Source organism: Rhamphochromis sp. 'chilingali' (genome assembly GCF_963969265.1).
Source record: "Rhamphochromis sp. 'chilingali' genome assembly, chromosome: 15".
In the NCBI taxonomy this organism is placed as follows: domain Eukaryota; kingdom Metazoa; phylum Chordata; class Actinopteri; order Cichliformes; family Cichlidae; genus Rhamphochromis; species Rhamphochromis sp. 'chilingali'.
In genome coordinates this window covers 24,518,129-24,530,421 of record NC_137942.1, presented here as the reverse complement: position 1 = coordinate 24,530,421, position 12,293 = coordinate 24,518,129, and the positions used below count along the sequence as shown (strand labels likewise).

Sequence of the window (12,293 nt, the reverse complement as noted above, 5' to 3'; positions counted from 1 at the left end):
ACTGATGTACATATATTTATATTTATAGATACATATATATTCAGTCATCTTTTCTCTTTTACCATGTCTCTCTAATATTTTGCTCCTTACTATTTTTCTATTTTCTTTATTGTTTTATTTTATTTTAATATATTTTCTCCTACTGTGCATGCTGCTGAGTGACTGCTGCTCGTCAAACACATTTAATTGCAATGTTGACCCTGTGCTAAGTTGAATATGACAAATAAATCTGAAAACTGAAACTAAACTAAGGAAAGAAGGATGGAAGGAAAGATCACAAGCTTTGTCACAAAGGAAAGAAGGATGGAAGGAAGGATCACAAGCTTTGTCACAAAGGAAAGAAGGATGGGAGGAAAGATCACAAGCTTTGTCACAAAGGAAAGAAGGATGGATGGAAGGATCACATGAATTGTCACAAAGGAAAGAAGGATGGAAGGAAGGAAGGATCACAAGCATTGTCACAAAGGAAAGAAGGATGGAAGGAAGGATCACAAGCATTGTCACAAAGGAAAGAAGGATGGAAGGAAGGATCACATGCATTGTCACAAAGGAAAGAACGATGGAAGGCAGGATGACATGCAATGTCACAAAGGAAAGAAGGATGGAAGGAAGAATCACATGCATTGTCACAAAGGAAAGAAGGATGGAAGGAAGGATCACATGCATTGTCACAAAGGAAAGAACGATGGAAGGCAGGATGACATGCAATGTCACAAAGGAAAGAAGGATGGAAGGAAGAATCACATGCATTGTCACAAAGGAAAGAAGGATGGAAGGAAGGATCACAAGCATTGTCACAAAGGAAAGAAGGATGGAAGGAAGGATCACAAGCATTGTAACAAAGGAAAGAAGGATGGAAGGAAGGATCACATGCATTGTCACAAAGGAAAGAACGATGGAAGGCAGGATGACATGCAGTGTCACAAAGGAAAGAAGGATGGAAGGAAGAATCACATGCATTGTCACAAAGGAAAGAAGGATGGAAGGAAGGATCACATGCATTGTCACAAAGGAAAGAAGGATGGAAGGAAGGATCACAAGCATTGTCACAAAGGAAAGAAGGATGGAAGGAAGGATCACATGCATTGTCACAAAGGAAAGAAGGATGGAAGGCAGGATGACATGCATTGTCACAAAGGAAAGAAGGATGGAAGGATGGATCACAAGCTTTGTCACAAAGGAAAGAAGGATGGAAGGAAGGATCACAAGCTTTGTCACAAAGGAAAGAAGGATGGAAGGAAGGATCACATGCTTTGTCACCAAGGAAAGAAGGATGGAAGGAAGGATCACAAGCATTGTCACAAAGGAAAGAAGGATGGAAGGAAGGATCACAAACTTTGTCACAAAGGAAAGAAGGATGGAAGGAAGGATCACATGCATTGTCACAAAGGAAAGAAGGATGGAAGGAAGGATCACAAGCTTTGTCACAAAGGAAAGAAGAATGGAAGGAAGGATCACAAGCTTTGTCACAAAGGAAAGAAGGATGGAAGGAAGGATCACATGCATTGTCACAAAGGAAAGAACGATGGAAGGAAGGATGACATGCATTGTCACAAAGGAAAGAAGGATGGAAGGAAGGATCACAAGCTTTGTCACAAAGGAAAGAAGGATCGAAGGAAGGATCACAAGCTTTGTCACAAAGGAAAGAAGGATGGAAGGAAGGATCACATGCATTGTCACAAAGGAAAGAAGGATGGAAGGAAGGATGACATGCATTGTCACAAAGGAAAGAAGGATGGAAGGAAGGAAAGATCACAAGCATTGTCACAAGTGCAATACTTTAATTTTCTGCTGCTCATTCCTGTGCAATATCCCATCTGCCCTCCCGTCATATTTCTTTTCAAGATTTTCTTATTTAATCACTAATGTACATATATTTATATTTATAGATACATATATATTCAGTCATCTTTTCTCTTTTACCATGTCTCTCTAATATTTTGCTCCTTACTGTTTTTCTATTTTCTTTATTATTTTATTTTATTTTAATATATTTTCTCCTACTGTGCATGCTGCTGAGTGACTGCTGCTCGTCAAACACATTTAATTGCAATGTTGACCCTGTGCTAATTTGCATATGACAAATAAATCTGAAAACTGAAACTAAACTAAGGAAAGAAGGATGGAAGGAAAGATCACAAGCTTTGTCACAAAGGAAAGAAGGATGGAAGGAAGGATCACAAGCTTTGTCACAAAGGAAAGAAGGATGGGAGGAAAGATCACAAGCTTTGTCACAAAGGAAAGAAGGATGGATGGAAGGATCACATGCATTGTCACAAAGGAAAGAAGGATGGAAGGAAGGAAGGATCACAAGCATTGTCACAAAGGAAAGAAGGATGGAAGGAAGGATCACATGCATTGTCACAAAGGAAAGAACGATGGAAGGCAGGATGACATGCAATGTCACAAAGGAAAGAAGGATGGAAGGAAGAATCACAAGCATTGTCACAAAGGAAAGAAGGATGGAAGGAAGGATCACATGCATTGTCACAAAGGAAAGAACGATGGAAGGCAGGATGACATGCAATGTCACAAAGGAAAGAAGGATGGAAGGAAGAATCACATGCATTGTCACAAAGGAAAGAAGGATGGAAGGAAGGATCACATGCATTGTCACAAAGGAAAGAACGATGGAAGGCAGGATGACATGCAATGTCACAAAGGAAAGAAGGATGGAAGGAAGAATCACATGCATTGTCACAAAGGAAAGAAGGATGGAAGGAAGGATCACATGCATTGTCACAAAGGAAAGAAGGATGGAAGGAAGGATCACAAGCATTGTCACAAAGGAAAGAAGGATGGAAGGAAGGATCACATGCATTGTCACAAAGGAAAGAACGATGGAAGGCAGGATGACATGCAATGTCACAAAGGAAAGAAGGATGGAAGGAAGAATCACATGCATTGTCACAAAGGAAAGAAGGATGGAAGGAAGGATCACATGCATTGTCACAAAGGAAAGAAGGATGGAAGGAAGGATCACAAGCATTGTCACAAAGGAAAGAAGGATGGAAGGAAGGATCACATGCATTGTCACAAAGGAAAGAAGGATGGAAGGAAGGATCACAAGCATTGTCACAAAGGAAAGAAGGATGGAAGGAAGGATCACATGCATTGTCACAAAGTAAAGAAGGATGGAAGGAAGGATGACATGCAATGTCACAAAGGAAAGAAGGATGGAAGGAAGAATCACAAGCATTGTCACAAAGGAAAGAAGGATGGAAGGAAGGATCACATGCATTGTCACAAAGGAAAGAAGGATGGAAGGAAGAATCACATGCATTGTCACAAAGGAAAGAAGGATGGAAGGAAGGATCACAAGCATTGTCACAAAGGAAAGAAGGATGGAAGGAAGGATCACATGCATTGTCACAAAGGAAAGAAGGATGGAAGGAAGGATCACAAGCATTGTCACAAAGGAAAGAAGGATGGAAGGAAGGATCACATGCATTGTCACAAAGGAAAGAAGGATGGAAGGAAGGATCACAAGCTTTGTCACAAAGGAAAGAAGAATGGAAGGAAGGATCACAAGCTTTGTCACAAAGGAAAGAAGGATGGAAGGAAGGATCACATGCATTGTCACAAAGGAAAGAAGGATGGAAGGAAAGATCACAAGCTTTGTCACAAAGGAAAGAAGGATGGAAGGAAGGAAAGATCACAAGCTTTGTCACAAGTGCAATACTTTAATTTTCTGCTGCTCATTCCTGTGCAATATCCCATCTGCCCTCCCGTCATATTTCTTTTCAAGATTTTCTTATTTAATCACTAATGTACATATATTTATATTTATAGATACATATATATTCAGTCATCTTTTCTCTTTTACCATGTCTCTCTAATATTTTGCTCCTTGCTATTTTTCTAATTTCTTTATTATTTTATTTTATTTTAATATATTTTCTCCTACTGTGCATGCTGCTGAGTGACTGCTGCTCGTCAAACACATTTAATTGCAATGTTGACCCTGTGCTAACTTGCATATGACAAATAAATCTGAAAACTAAAACTAAACAAAGGAAAGAAGGATGGAAGGAAAGATCACAAGCATTGTCACAAAGGAAAGAAGGATGGAAGGAAGGATCACAAGCTTTGTCACAAAGGAAAGAAGGATGGAAGGAAGGATCACATGCATTGTCACAAAGGAAAGAAGGATGGAAGGAAGGATCACAAACTTTGTCACAAAGGAAAGAAGGATGGAAGGAAGGATCACAAGCTTTGTCACAAAGGAAAGAAGAATGGAAGGAAGGATCACAAGCTTTGTCACAAAGGAAAGAAGGATGGAAGGAAGGATCACATGCATTGTCACAAAGGAAAGAAGGATGGAAGGAAGGATGACATGCATTGTCACAAAGGAAAGAAGGATCGAAGGAAGGATCACAAGCTTTGTCACAAAGGAAAGAAGGATGGAAGGAAGGATGACATGCATTGTCACAAAGGAAAGAAGGATGGAAGGAAGGATCACAAGCTTTGTCACAAAGGAAAGAAGGATGGAAGGAAGGATCACATGCATTGTCACAAAGGAAAGAAGGATGGAAGGAAGGATCACATGCATTGTTACAAAGGAAAGAAGGATGGAAGGAAGGATCACAAGCATTGTCACAAAGGAAAGAAGGATGGAAGGAAGGATCACAAGCTTTGTCACAAAGGAAAGAAGGAGGGAAGGATCACATGCATTGTTACAAAGGAAAGAAGGAGGGAAGGATCACATGCATTGTCACAAAGGAAAGAAGGATGGAAGGAAGGATCACATGCATTGTCACAAAGGAAAGAAGGATCGAAGGAAGGATCACATGCATTGTCACAAAGGAAAGAAGGATGGAAGGAAGGATCACAAGCATTGTCACAAAGGAACGAAGGATGGAAGGAAAGATCACAAGCTTTGTCACAAAGGAAAGAAGGATGGAAGGAAGGAAAGATCACAAGCATTGTCACAAGTGCAATACTTTAATTTTCTGCTGCTCATTCCTGTGCAATATCCCATCTGCCCTCCCGTCATATTTCTTTTCAAGATTTTCTTATTTAATCACTAATGTACATATATTTATATTTATAGATACATATATATTCAGTCATCTTTTCTCTTTTACCATGTCTCTCTAATATTTTGCTCCTTGCTATTTTTCTATTTTCTTTATTATTTTATTTTATTTTAATATATTTTCTCCTACTGTGCATGCTGCTGAGTGACTGCTGCTCGTCAAACACATTTAATTGCAATGTTGACCCTGTGCTAACTTGCATATGACAAATAAATCTGAAAACTAAAACCAAGAGCACCTGGCTGCAGCCACTGTCCACTGTGGAGCTCCACAGTAACCGGAAACACGTGACCTCCACAGTAACCGGAAACACGTGACCTCCACACTAGCCGTAAACACGTAACTTCGGTTAAATCGACTTTGACAGCGAAAACTAAATTGCGTTTTTGTTACTATAAAATGGTTTTAAGTGGGGTTTTTTTTTTAACACTCTGGGTTTGTTCAAAAAAAATTCACCATCCCCTAAATTGTTCGTGGCCAAAAGTGACACTTGCTGTTTCGCTGATTTATTATTATTTTTACAGTACATCGTGTTGTGCGTTCTGATTGCTGTAGACCATTGTCAATCAATCTAGTCCAGTGTCTCCTGTACAGGAGCGGTCCCTAATAGGCCCACGGACCGGTCCCGGTCCGTGAGTCCTTTGGTACCGTTCCGCGAGGGTTGATCCTCCGGTGTGAAATGTATGGTTGTAGTTGTGTGTCTTATTTTGAAAGAACTATTTACGCGTTACCATAGCGACCAGAGAGCGTTAAGAAGCAGAGAGGAGGATGTCACTGTCATTGTTGTTGGCGCACAGCTCAAGTCACGTTTATTATTATATTTACAAAATACCACAGTTTCTTTTTTTTATTCTTTTGTTGTATTTATCCGCGACACCTTAAAGGTAGTTCCCTGAAAATATTGTCTGACATTAAAGTGGTCTGTGGTGCAAAAAAGGTTGGGGACTCCCGCTGTACAGTACAGAATGCGTTTAGCTTGTCGAATTTACATAAATCTTCGATCGCTAGCAGTGTAACTCTGAAGTGCTGTACTGTACGTTTGGAAGTTTTCTCCCAAACAAACACAACAATGCCGACGAAACGTTTTGCACCCTCAAATGCACCTTTAGGTTTCATTCCATAATACTGGACTTGTGTTTCTACAAAGGTTTGAACTCTAAGAGTGTTTAAACAAAGAGAAAAGTGTGAAAATGTTCATTCCTGTCTGAGAAAAGTGTATAAAGCATGTAGTGAGGGGTTTTACAGTCTTAACATCTGTAATAATTGTAAAAAATAAAGTTGGCTATGGATTTCACCTACCGCGGGTTATTTTTTGAACGTAACACCAGCGATAAACGAGGCACCGCTGTATTATTAATAGTAGTGTCTGGGACATCTAATTGATTAACATCAACATTGATTATTATGCACTATTATTTTTGTTCAAGGAGAGCCAAAAATATACAACTCTCTCTCAGCTTGTTTGTTGCCAAAAATGGCCACTTTTTGTGTATGTTCACAAAATGCTATAAAATGTATATTTCTTAAAACATTTATCTACTTTTACCGACGTGACTCTTTAAAATAGCACCAGTCCTTTTCATCAAAATCAAAATTGTATCTAAATCTTTTACTCTTTATAGCCAGTTAGGTTATATATTACCATTAACTTTTCTGGTAAAACGGTGATAAAGTCCTAATGTTTTCATGAAACTTCCTTTTTTTCCCCATCTGAGCATCGGGGAAAAGGCCGTCTTGCAATTGTTGAGGTCACTAGTGTGTGCCCCATTTCTTCCAGGATCACTCTCTTTATAGGTTTTAGTGGACTCCTAGTACTGCGAAGTGGTTTCATGGTACAAAGGGATTGTATTCCAAGATCTGGGAGACTGTAGAAATGAGCAGTGATGCCCTTCCTACCATCTTTCCAGAAAAATAAGTGATCTGTAAGCTGTTAGGCTGACTTACAGCAGCAGCACTTTCTGCACCTGCATAAACTCCAGGACACATTTACTAACGGTGTTTGTTGCTGTATGTGCAGCTTTGAATTTTTTAATAATATATATTTTGTTAATATTTTGGCTATGGTGTCTTGTTATGAAATGTAAAAGAGTAAAAGTGTTTTTAGCAGGTGCTTCAAAGCTAAGTTTGACTGGGAAACTCAAAGCTCAATTGGCTGTATCAACAGAAATTCACTGCAGCCTATGTAATATTTCATGCGTCATAATTTATTCTACTCTATCTTGCAAATACATATTTGTGTGGCAATGTCATGCACAACACACATAACTATTAGATCCTTAAGATCAAACCCGTGTCATTGTTTTGGTCCACTGCAGTGCAGTAGTCAAAAAAAAGAATAAGTGAAGTGTCCACAGATAGCCAGGATAGAGCCCAGAGTGTTAATGTTTAAAATGTATAAAAATATTATTGATTACAATTCTTTACTGTTAATATCAACAATAAGCTTTTTATTTTGAAATTACAAGTTTAAAAAAATGCTGTTACATTTACATTTAATGCTGTTTCACTGTAATCATTTATTATAAGTATGGACACAGAATCAAGTGAACAACATTTTGAAATAAGTTTAATTGGAATTTTGTACTATGCAAAAACAAAACAACAACAACAACAACAACATATTAAACAAACACAGCCAGTGCCTTCATTTGTCCATTACATGTCAAACATAGCACTGACCCTTAGCCCCTGATCATCAGCACATGCTTTCAAAAAGAGCTCCATGTCCTTTGCAAACTGAAAAACAAAGAGGAACAAGTCCCTTGCTCCAGTGTCTTCTTCCTCTGACATGTCTCTTAAGACCCTCTGCTGGTCCCCTTGATTTAAGGACAGATATTTGGGCATTGTTACATGTGGCTTATTTTGGACAGCCCACTGCACAGCAGGACGCAGATCTTCAACAACTGCTGGCTCCTGTGTCAGGCAAATGGGGATGAAAACATAGTTATTTCTCTGTTGCAGAACAGTTTTTTAACAGTTATTCAAATGTCACTAACCATGTAATTACACTACTGTTTAAAGTGAATACTGACCTGACTGACTTCCTGGAACTTGCGCTTTTTCAGTCTGAAAATGGGCACGTGTTGTCCTTCAAGCACAGCTTTGGCTTCCTCTCTCCAGTGTGCAAATAGCTTGCCAGAGCTACGAAGAGTAAGGCCACAGTGAGGGCATGTCATTTTCATGGACTTTCCATCAGCTGCAGTTTTATTGAACACAGAGGGTAGAGCTTATGAATGTTCTAACAAAGACTCAGAAAATGGTTCAGATACCGAAGACAAAACCTTGGGGGGGGGAGACGGGTCTCCTCGAAGAGTTCAGCGGGGAGCAGTCCTGATAATGGTGGCTGACTTGGCATTGAAGAATGCTGACAAGACAATAAATGCCTTGCCATATCCCCACGCCGTATGATTGTAATCTTACAGACAGGGCAGTGAAAGTGTCCTGTTGTCCTACAAGGCTGCCTGCACCGGCATATCATTTTATCTGTAAGAGAAAAAAACAAACAAACAAACAGATGTAATTTAAATGTAGTTGTATAGAATGCAATCAATTTGTCTAACAATCAGATTGTACATGTTAACAAAAACATCCAAGCCAACCTCAATAATGAAAGCAAAATGGTATGGATCACAAAAGTTATGTCAAGAAAAGTGGTGAAAAGTAAATAAAAATATATTTTATAAAAACACTATTTTTGTTGCAGATGAATGCACTGAACTGTACAATATCAACAGCAACTTTTAAGTCAACAAAGATACTGCAGAAGTGCTTAAAAAAGTGCATATTTATAACTATAAAGTATATTTAATACAAACATACCTTTTAAAGGCAAAGCATTTTTTATATGCACACTTAGATGCTCCTCAATCTTTGCCCTGACAGTAGGGCTGAAAGTGGGGCACAGAGGGCAGTGAAAGAGTCCTCTGCAACACGTGTTGCATTCCTGCAATTCTGGCTTTAAGCCTGAATTCCAGATTGATGTGTGCATCTAAAACACAGAGAGAAACAGATAAACACCATATACACATTTAAGTTAAGGTTTTAGCAGAAATAACAATTTACACTTGGCATGTAATAGATTTGGGAAGAAAATTCTTGAAAAAAAAAACCCAAATATTTTAAAAGACACTTTAATCTGTGAGATATGTTTCTATTGACATATAACAGTCAATTGAACAGAGGCTAACTAAAATCTGGGCAATAAAAAAGCTGTACAGAAAAGAATGACGAATAGAAGTATTGATAAATATATAAATCTGTTTGTGACGAAATTTGCAGTGTTGACGCTAACCAAAGGTGTCACAAGTACACACGTTCCTTACTACAGTTTAGATACCTCTGTTTAGAAAGCACTGGCTCGACTTTTTAGTCAAGTCGAAGTAAGAAGTACAGGGTCTAAAATATAATTTATGTACAAAATTTTGAAGTAATCTTGCGTCCAAAGCACGCGTGCTGATTTACAAATGTACGGATTACAAAGTACAGATACGCGTGCTAAAATGTGAGAAGTAGAAGTATAAAGAAGTATACAGTAGGCACAAAAAAGTACAGCAGTAAAGTAAAGATACCAGAAAATTCTACTTAAGTACAGTATTGAAGTATTCGTTATTTTGCATCTCTGACGCCAACAATAAATCATACTCTAATGCAAAATGTGGTTTTTGCTTCTTCTCGCCCACAGAAGCCGTTAATCCAGCTCTCTTACTAAAACCAGGCCCAGGAAAAAGCATATCTGTGTGTTTCTCTGCCATGGAGCACGATGAAAAAACATTAAAATAAGGAGGAATGTTGTTGTAACGCAAAAAAAGTGGCAACATGATCATTGTAAGAAAACTAGACGATTCCTAGAATTATGAAATCACTAACGGCAAATTTATATAAGAAAGACTTAACTAACCTTTGCGATCAACTTGCAAGACTTCCACGGTATCCATGCGTGTTTACGGCTACTGTGGAGGTCACGTGCTTCCGGCTACTGTGGAGGTCACGTGCTTCCGGCTACTGTGGAGCTCCACAGTGGCTGCAGCCAGACCCTTCTCACTAAAACTAAACAAAGGAAAGAAGGATGGAAGGAAGGATCACATGCATTGTCACCAAGGAAAGAAGGATGGAAGGAAGGATCACAAGCATTGTCACAAAGGAAAGAAGGATGGAAGGAAGGATCACAAACTTTGTCACAAAGGAAAGAAGGATGGAAGGAAGGATCACAAGCTTTGTCACAAAGGAAAGAAGAATGGAAGGAAGGATCACAAGCTTTGTCACAAAGGAAAGAAGGATGGAAGGAAGGATCACATGCATTGTCACAAAGGAAAGAAGGATGGAAGGAAGGATCACATGCATTGTCACAAAGGAAAGAAGGATGGAAGGAAGGATCACAAGCTTTGTCACAAAGGAAAGAAGGATGGAAGGAAGGAAAGATCACAAGCTTTGTCACAAGAGCAATACTTTAATTTTCTGCTGCTCATTCCTGTGCAATATCCCATCTGCCCTCCCGTCATATTTCTTTTCAAGATTTTCTTATTTAATCACTAATGTACATATATTTATATTTATAGATACATATATATTCAGTCATCTTTTCTCTTTTACCATGTCTCTCTAATATTTTGCTCCTTACTATTTTTCTATTTTCTTTATTGTTTTATTTTATTTTAATATATTTTCTCCTACTGTGCATGCTGCTAAGTGACTGCTGCTCGTCAAACACATTTAATTGCAATGTTGACCCTGTGCTAACTTGCATATGACAAATAAATCTGAAAACTGAAACTAAACTAAGGAAAGAAGGATGGAAGGAAAGATCACAAGCTTTGTCACAAAGGAAAGAAGGATGGAAGGAAGGATCACAAGCTTTGTCACAAAGGAAAGAAGGATGGGAGGAAGGATCACATGCATTGTCACAAAGGAAAGAAGGATGGAAGGAAGGAAGGATCACAAGCATTGTCACAAAGGAAAGAAGGATGGAAGGAAGGATCACAAGCATTGTCACAAAGGAAAGAAGGATGGAAGGAAGGATCACATGCATTGTCACAAAGGAAAGAACGATGGAAGGCAGGATGACATGCAATGTCACAAAGGAAAGAAGGATGGAAGGAAGAATCACATGCATTGTCACAAAGGAAAGAAGGATGGAAGGAAGGATCACAAGCATTGTCACAAAGGAAAGAACGATGGAAGGCAGGATGACATGCAATGTCACAAAGGAAAGAAGGATGGAAGGAAGAATCACATGCATTGTCACAAAGGAAAGAAGGATGGAAGGAAGGATCACATGCATTGTCACAAAGGAAAGAAGGATGGAAGGAAGGATCAAATGCATTGTCACAAAGGAAAGAAGGATGGAAGGAAGGATCACAAGCATTGTCACAAAGGAAAGAAGGATGGAAGGAAGGATCACAAGCATTGTCACAAAGGAAAGAAGGATGGAAGGAAGGATCACAAGCTTTGTCACAAAGGAAAGAAGGATGGAAGGAAAGATCACAAGCTTTGTCACAAGTGCAATACTTTAATTTTCTGCTGCTCATTCCTGTGCAATATCCCATCTGCCCTCCCGTCATATTTCTTTTCAAGATTTTCTTATTTAATCACTAATGTACATATATTTATATTTATAGATACATATATATTCAGTCATCTTTTCTCTTTTACCATGTCTCTCTAATATTTTGCTCCTTACTATTTTTCTATTTTCTTTATTGTTTTATTTTATTTTAATATATTTTCTCCTACTGTGCATGCTGCTGAGTGACTGCTGCTCGTCAAACACATTTAATTGCAATGTTGACCCTGTGCTAACTTGCATATGACAAATAAATCTGAAAACTGAAACAAAACTAAGGAAAGAAGGATGGAAGGAAAGATCACAAGCTTTGTCACAAAGGAAAGAAGGATGGAAGGAAGGATCACAAGCTTTGTCACAAAGGAAAGAAGGATGGGAGGAAAGATCACAAGCTTTGTCACAAAGGAAAGAAGGATGGATGGAAGGATCACATGCATTGTCACAAAGGAAAGAAGGAAGGAAGGAAGGAAGGAAGGATCACAAGCATTGTCACAAAGGAAAGAAGGATGGAAGGAAGAATCACATGCATTGTCACAAAGGAAAGAAGGATGGAAGGAAGGATCACATGCATTGTCACAAAGGAAAGAACGATGGAAGGAAGGATCACATGCATTGTCACAAAGGAAAGAAGGATGGAAGGAAGGATCACATGCATTGTCACAAAGGAAAGAAGGATGGAAGGAAGGATCACATGC

The 12,293-nt window shown here is 38.8% G+C and overlaps 1 long non-coding RNA gene across 1 annotated transcript; it reads right to left on the bottom strand.

Annotated features, from left to right (window-relative positions):
* Positions 1 to 7,898: 7,898 nt before the first annotated feature.
* Positions 7,899 to 10,215, bottom strand: LOC308411484. The gene is made up of 4 exons (XR_013974390.1): positions 9,937 to 10,215; positions 8,859 to 9,027; positions 8,072 to 8,522; positions 7,899 to 7,952 (listed from the first exon to the last, which is right to left on the bottom strand). It is a non-coding gene; the product is annotated as an uncharacterized lncRNA (long non-coding RNA).
* Positions 10,216 to 12,293: the final 2,078 nt, after the last annotated feature.